Genomic DNA, 7,171 nt, shown 5'->3' with positions numbered 1-7,171 from the left:
GCGGCCTCTTTCTAGCCTCTCCCTGAAGCCCCCTACTCCCTATAGTCAGTGCTGCGGCCTCTTTCTAGCCTCTCCCTGAAGCCCCCTACTCCCTATAGTCAGTGCTGCGGCCTCTTTCTAGCCTCTCCCTGAAGCCCCCTACTCCCTATAGTCAGTGCTGCGGCCTCTTTCTAGCCTCTCCCTGAAGCCCCCTACTCCCTATAGTCAGTGCTGCGGCCTCTTTCTAGCCTCTCCCTGAAGCCCCCTACTCCCTATAGTCAGTGCTGCGGCCTCTTTCTAGCCTCTCCCTGAAGCCCCTACTCCCTATAGTCAGTGCTGCGGCCTCTTTCTAGCCTCTCCCTGAAGCCCCTACTCCCTATAGTCAGTGCTGCAGCCTCATTCTAGCCTCTCCCTGAAGCCCCCTACTCCCTATAGTCAGTGCTGCGGCCTCTTTCTAGCCTCTCCCTGAAGCCCCCTACTCCCTATAGTCAGTGCTGCAGCCTCTTTCTAGCCTCTCCCTGAAGCCCCCTACTCCCTATAGTCAGTGCTGCGGCCTCTTTCTAGCCTCTCCCTGAAGCCCCCTACTCCCTATAGTCAGTGCTGCGGCCTCTTTCTAGCCTCTCCCTGAAGCCCCCTACTCCCTATAGTCAGTGCTGCGGCCTCTTTCTAGCCTCTCCCTGAAGCCCCCTACTCCCTATAGTCAGTGCTGCGGCCTCTTTCTAGCCTCTCCCTGAAGCCCCCTACTCCCTATAGTCAGTGCTGCGGCCTCTTTCTAGCCTCTCCCTGAAGCCCCCTACTCCCTATAGTCAGTGCTGCGGCCTCTTTCTAGCCTCTCCCTGAAGCCCCCTACTCCCTATAGTCAGTGCTGCGGCCTCTTTCTAGCCTCTCCCTGAAGCCCCCTACTCCCTATAGTCAGTGCTGCGGCCTCTTTCTAGCCTCTCCCTGAAGCCCCCTACTCCCTATAGTCAGTGCTGCGGCCTCTTTCTAGCCTCTCCCTGAAGCCCCCTACTCCCTATAGTCAGTGCTGCGGCCTCTTTCTAGCCTCTCCCTGAAGCCCCTACTCCCTATAGTCAGTGCTGCGGCCTCTTTCTAGCCTCTCCCTGAAGCCCCTACTCCCTATAGTCAGTGCTGCAGCCTCATTCTAGCCTCTCCCTGAAGCCCCCTACTCCCTATAGTCAGTGCTGCGGCCTCTTTCTAGCCTCTCCCTGAAGCCCCCTACTCCCTATAGTCAGTGCTGCAGCCTCTTTCTAGCCTCTCCCTGAAGCCCCCTACTCCCTATAGTCAGTGCTGCGGCCTCTTTCTAGCCTCTCCCTGAAGCCCCCTACTCCCTATAGTCAGTGCTGCAGCCTCTTTCTAGCCTCTCCCTGAAGCCCCCTACTCCCTATAGTCAGTGCTGCAGCCTCTTTCTAGCCTCTCCCTGAAGCCCCCTACTCCCTATAGTCAGTGCTGCGGCCTCTTTCTAGCCTCTCCCTGAAGCCCCCTACTCCCTATAGTCAGTGCTGCAGCCTCTTTCTAGCCTCTCCCTGAAGCCCCTACTCCCTATAGTCAGTGCTGCAGCCTCTTTCTAGCCTCTCCCTGAAGCCCCCTACTCCCTATAGTCAGTGCTGCAGCCTCTTTCTAGCCTCTCCCTGAAGCCCCCTACTCCGGCTATAGTGAGTGCTGCAGCCTCTTTCTAGCCTCTCCCTGAAGCCCCTACTCCCTATAGTCAGTGCTGCAGCCTCTTTCTAGCCTCTCCCTGAAGCCCCCTACTCCGGCTATAGTGAGTGCTGCGGCCTCTTTCTAGCCTCTCCCTGAAGCCCCTACTCCCTATAGTCAGTGCTGCAGCCTCTTTCTAGCCTCTCCCTGAAGCCCCCCTACTCCCTATAGTCAGTGCTGCAGCCTCTTTCTAGCCTCTCCCTGAAGCCCCCTACTCCGGCTATAGTGAGTGCTGCGGCCTCTTTCTAGCCTCTCCCTGAAGCCCCTATTCCCTATAGTGAGTGCTGCGGCCTCTTTCTAGCCTCTCCCTGAAGCCCCCTACTCCCTATAGTCAGTGCTGCGGCCTTTGTATAGCCTCTCCCTGAAGCCCCCTACTCCCTATAGTGAGTGCTGCGGCCTCTTTCTAGCCTCTCCCTGAAACCCCCTACGTCCTATAGTGAGTGCTGCGGCCTCTTTCTAGCCTCTCCCTGAAGCCCCCTACTCCCTATAGTGAGTGCTGCGGCCTCTTTCTAGCCTCTCCCTGAAGCCCCCTACTCCCTATAGTGAGTGCTGCGGCCTCTTTCTAGCCTCTCCCTGAAGCCCCCTACTCCCTATAGTCAGTGCTGCGGCCTCTTTCCAGCCTTTCCCTGAAGCCCCCTACTCCCTATAGTCAGTGCTGCGGCCTCTTTCTAGCCTCTCCCTGAAGCCCCCTACTCCCTATAGTCAGTGCTGCGGCCTCTTTCCAGCCTCTCCCTGAAGCCCCCTACTCCCTATAGTCAGTGCTGCGGCCTCTTTCCAGCCTCTCCCTGAAGCCCCCTACTCCCTATAGTCAGTGCTGCGGCCTCTTTCCAGCCTCTCCCTGAAGCCCCCTACTCCCTATAGTCAGTGCTGCGGCCTCTTTCCAGCCTCTCCCTGAAGCCCCCTACTCCCTATAGTCAGTGCTGCGGCCTCTTTCTAGCCTCTCCCTGAAGCCCCCTACTCCCTATAGTCAGTGCTGCAGCCTCTTTCCAGCCTCTCCCTGAAGCCCCCTACTCCCTATAGTCAGTGCTGCGGCCTCTTTCTAGCCTCTCCCTGAAGCCCCCTACTCCCTATAGTCAGTGCTGCAGCCTCTTTCTAGCCTCTCCCTGAAGCCCCCTACTCCCTATAGTCAGTGCTGCGGCCTCTTTCTAGCCTCTCCCTGAAGCCCCTACTCCCTATAGTCAGTGCTGCGGCCTCTTTCTAGCCTCTCCCTGAAGCCCCCTACTCCCTATAGTCAGTGCTGCGGCCTCTTTCCAGCCTCTCCCTGAAGCCCCCTACTCCCTATAGTCAGTGCTGCGGCCTCTTTCTAGCCTCTCCCTGAAGCCCCCTACTCCCTATAGTCAGTGCTGCGGCCTCTTTCTAGCCTCTCCCTGAAGCCCCCTACTCCCTATAGTCAGTGCTGCGGCCTCTTTCTAGCCTCTCCCTGAAGCCCCCTACTCCCTATAGTGAGCACAAGGTTTCTCTGAAACTAGAAAACCCTTTTAAGATGGTAATATCCCTTTAAATAATTAGGCCTCTCACACTAGGAATGGTTTACTCACAGCCGAGTCCAGGGATGTAATGTGAAGACCTAGGCCCCCATGCAAAATCTACCACAGGGCGCAAATAACATGGGTCTTCATTAGTATTGGTCAAAAACAGCTTTTTAGGGCTCCTTTTGGCTCCAGGGTCTGTGGGCGACTGAAACCCGTGCGCCCACTACGGTAACCCCAAGGAGTCTATATACCCGCTACACGTCAGGTGCAGCGCGTCCTGTTCTAGAAACCACACACAAGTGACATCCACTCCCTCCTGCGACAGTTGCCAGTCACCTCACCCGAACCCTCATTCATATAAATACGGCAGCTCTACGTCACACACAAGGAGGGGCCCCAAACTGCTCGCTCCGCCCACCGCCTGACAACACGTGACCAAGACCTGGAATGTGAAGCGCAGAGCAATGAGGGGGCGGGACGGTGAATATTAATTATTGACGTCACTAGCTGCCGTCCTGACGCAGGCGCAATCTTGATTTTTTTGGTGGCCGGTAGCACAGCTGGGACCGGAGCCCGGTTGGGGCGGACACGGACTCGGAGCGGCTTCAAGGTGAGACGGGATGACCGGGGCTTGGTTTGGGGATGTGTGACCTGAACTTTGTGCCGGGAAATAGAGGTCTCTGCGCGTTATATAATAGTGTGGAGGGGAGGCTGCCCATGAATGTCTGGTGTCCATCGGCTCATGTACACATTCATGTATGTGTGTGTATATTCATATATATATATATATATATATATATATATATATATATATATATACACACACATACTGTGTGTACATCCTATAGCATACAGCTGCACTTACTGCACATTGTGTAATTTCCTCCTGCATCATTTCTGGGGAAGTGTGTTTATGTGTAATATATAGTACATGTGTGTGTACTTTTCTTCCTATTTTTTTTGCTGATTACCCCCAGGGCACACATGTACCCCCCCCCCCCCCATGTCTCATTGTAGATGTTTATAGTTGCCCTATGTCTGGACTATATTCTATCGTCCTCATACCCCCCCGCCCCTCCTCCTCCCATGTCTCATTGTAGATGTTTATGTTGACTTATGTCTGGACCATATACTGTACCATGTATTGTCCTCGTAGCCCCCCCCACAAAAATATGTACCCCCGTATCTCATTGTAGATGTTTATAGTTGCCCTATGTCCGGACTATGTGTGGTCCTCATACCCCATGTCTCATTGTAGATGGTACAGTTGACCGATGTCTGTCTGGACTATATACTGTACCTTATGTGTGGTCTTCATACCCCCCCACGTCCAGCATACACATGTACCCCCCCCCCCCATGTCTCATTGTAGATGTTACAGTTGACCTATGTCTGGACTATACCGTATGCTACCATGAGTGGTCCTCGTACCCCTGCCCGCCGGCGCTCTGGCACTATCTCTTGGGGCGTTCTGCAGTTGCTGAGCAGGAGGCACACTGGTAATATGTAGGTCAGTGTGACTTCTACCGATCGACTGCTTGCAGTTATTACCTAAAGATGACTTGGAGATCCAGAATCAGCATGTCCTTATCTGAGGGCCGTCACTCACCGTCACATTATTACATAGGCTTGCAGTTGATGGCATTGGCTCAGACACTTGGGATAAATGACTATTTATAAATGCACCGGGATGAGAGGGTTTTCTTTTTTTAGATTTTTATCTGCCTATGCTGTTCAGTTTATAATTTAGAACATTACTCTGCTCCCCCTAATCCAGTGACCCATCTACACAGGCTGCAGCGGTGACGTCACGACTACAGAGCACATCACCGCTGCAGCCAATCACTACACAACAATCCTTCCGATGAAGACAGCAGGAGTCCGCAGAGCTCTAACTGGCATTTAAAGGGATTGCCCACTATCGACAATCCCTTTATCAATGAAGTAGTCCTGCTTGTAGAATAAACCATTTTTAACATTAGGGGAGGTAAAACTGGAATAGTTACTAGTGTTTGCTACTATTTTATTATTGTTGCTCCTCTGAGTGTTGTTTTCATCTACCATTCGGTTCTAGACATTTTTTGTTTTTCTTTTTATTTGGTGGCAATTTTTAGGCCTAAACCACACGGCATGAAAATCGGAGCGAGTGAAATGCGATAAAACATCACATTCCACTCGGAGCAATATTAGCCTATGTGTCAGCACCCATGAGCGATTTATTTTCTCAGCCCTAATCGGACCAGAAAACAATTGTAGCATGCTGCAACTGTAATGCAAGGCCAATGCCAGACTTTCTCTCACATCTATTCAAGTGTATGGGGCGAGAGAAAAATCGCACTGCACTCGCGGTACACCGGTGTTCTGCGAGTGCAGGGTGAGAATGGCAATAGCTGGCTATGGAGGAGAGAGGGAGCTAAATCCCTCCCATCTGCACCGCCGGCCCACCCCTCCTCCGCGCCGGTCTGCCCCTCTTCAGTATACAAGACATGAGACGTGGTAGTGTGTGTGTCTGTGTATATATAATTTATTGAGAATTACACCCAGTACACAGGACATGAGAACTGGTACTGTGCAGTATATATACAGAAAACGATCGGGGCCACACTAGCGTATAGCAGTACAGAATGAATCAATGGTGGCACCAGTCTTGTGGCCTTTTCTCCAAAGTGTTCCAGGATCCATTTCTCAACATGACAATGAAAGGCAGCATATTGTTTCTGCTCCTGTGAGCTGCCATAAAGGGGCTGTCCAGGCTTGACTGTATGTGACTGCAGAGTTGTGAATCCCCACAGTATGTGCTGTCAGGGTTCTCCGAAGCTGGGATTGGGGGGTTATGTCACTGCAAGTATGCATTTAGCATACTTCTGGCCACATTCCAACTAGATGTGTCTGGCTTTGCTCAATTCATTTGAATTGAGTGAGGCAGGTCACGTCTAGTCGGCATGTGACTGCAGGTATACAGATCCCATCATTGAATCTTTATTTTTATATAGCGCTAACACCATTGTGGTCACAAACCCGCCTGCTTACTGGTACTGGAGAATCCTGACAGCGCACAAGCTTTAAGGATTCACAACTCTGCAGTCGTATATAGTGACTTCATACTTGTGCCCCAAGCCTGGACAACCCCTTGCATAACCTGCGACTTCTATTACTTCGAGCTCATCTGGGACGACAGGCGCTGCCAGCATCGGATCTTCATGATTTGCCCAAGTGCATTCAGCAGCAGAACCTTCCTGAGACTACCATCAATAACCTCACTGATGGCAACTGAGGCTGGAAGTGTCGGGATTTCTGCTTGTTTCTCAATCGCCAGACTGAAAAAAAAAATCGAGAGATTTAGGATTTTTTTTTCCTTATTTACATTATTTAGATATTTATATGTCTATGCATCCTGTGATTTCCATTACTTTTCCATTTTGCTGTTGGAATTTCAATGTTGAGCATTGTATAAATAGTGTGGAGTTGTGCCTGTGAGTAAAGTGCATAGCGCGACATCCACACTATATACACAGCATTATACTATATACACAGGTATACAGTATGCTCTATTCATGACATGGGATGTGCTGAGACCCTGCCATATACATCACATAGGAGACACTGAGACTCTACGTATATATGTATATGTGTATATATATATATATATATATATATATATATATCTCTATATATCATATTATAGCAAAAAGTTAGGGATATTTTGCTTTTGGGTGAAATTTATGTTAATCTTTAATTCACTCTACAGTGATATTTTATCATGAAAGTATGGCATTTATGTAGAAGCATGCAATGGTGATTTCATCATCTCAAACTATTTGAAATAAAAGCCAACAGCAGTCTCAATAACTTGTCATGTGGCCTTGAAGGGGATGTCCACTACTGGGACAGTCCCTTCCCGTTCCCCATGTTTGACCCCATTAAGATAAAAAAGCCTATACTCTCCCCCCATGCTGGCGCTGTTTTAGCAGTGCAGGCCCTCTCATTACTGGGGCTTACAGGAGAATGTGATGTCACACGAACCC

The 7,171-nt window shown here is 50.8% G+C and overlaps 1 protein-coding gene across 3 annotated transcripts in view; it reads left to right on the top strand.

Annotated features, from left to right (window-relative positions):
* Window positions 1–3,671: 3,671 nt before the first annotated feature.
* Window positions 3,672–7,171, top strand: part of SEC14L1 (SEC14 like lipid binding 1) — a 90,352-nt gene continuing 86,852 nt past the window's right edge. For 2 of the 3 annotated variants that reach the window (XM_075349548.1, XM_075349550.1), the window contains exon 1: window positions 3,672–3,756. The gene's annotated coding sequence lies outside the window, so the exon portion shown is untranslated. The remainder of the gene's footprint in view (window positions 3,757–7,171) is intronic. The other variant, XM_075349549.1, reaches the window with a different exon arrangement.

The sequence above is a fragment of the Anomaloglossus baeobatrachus genome, chromosome 5 (genome assembly GCF_048569485.1).
Source record: "Anomaloglossus baeobatrachus isolate aAnoBae1 chromosome 5, aAnoBae1.hap1, whole genome shotgun sequence".
NCBI lineage: Eukaryota > Metazoa > Chordata > Amphibia > Anura > Aromobatidae > Anomaloglossus > Anomaloglossus baeobatrachus.
This window is presented reverse-complemented; position numbering and strand designations above follow the sequence as displayed.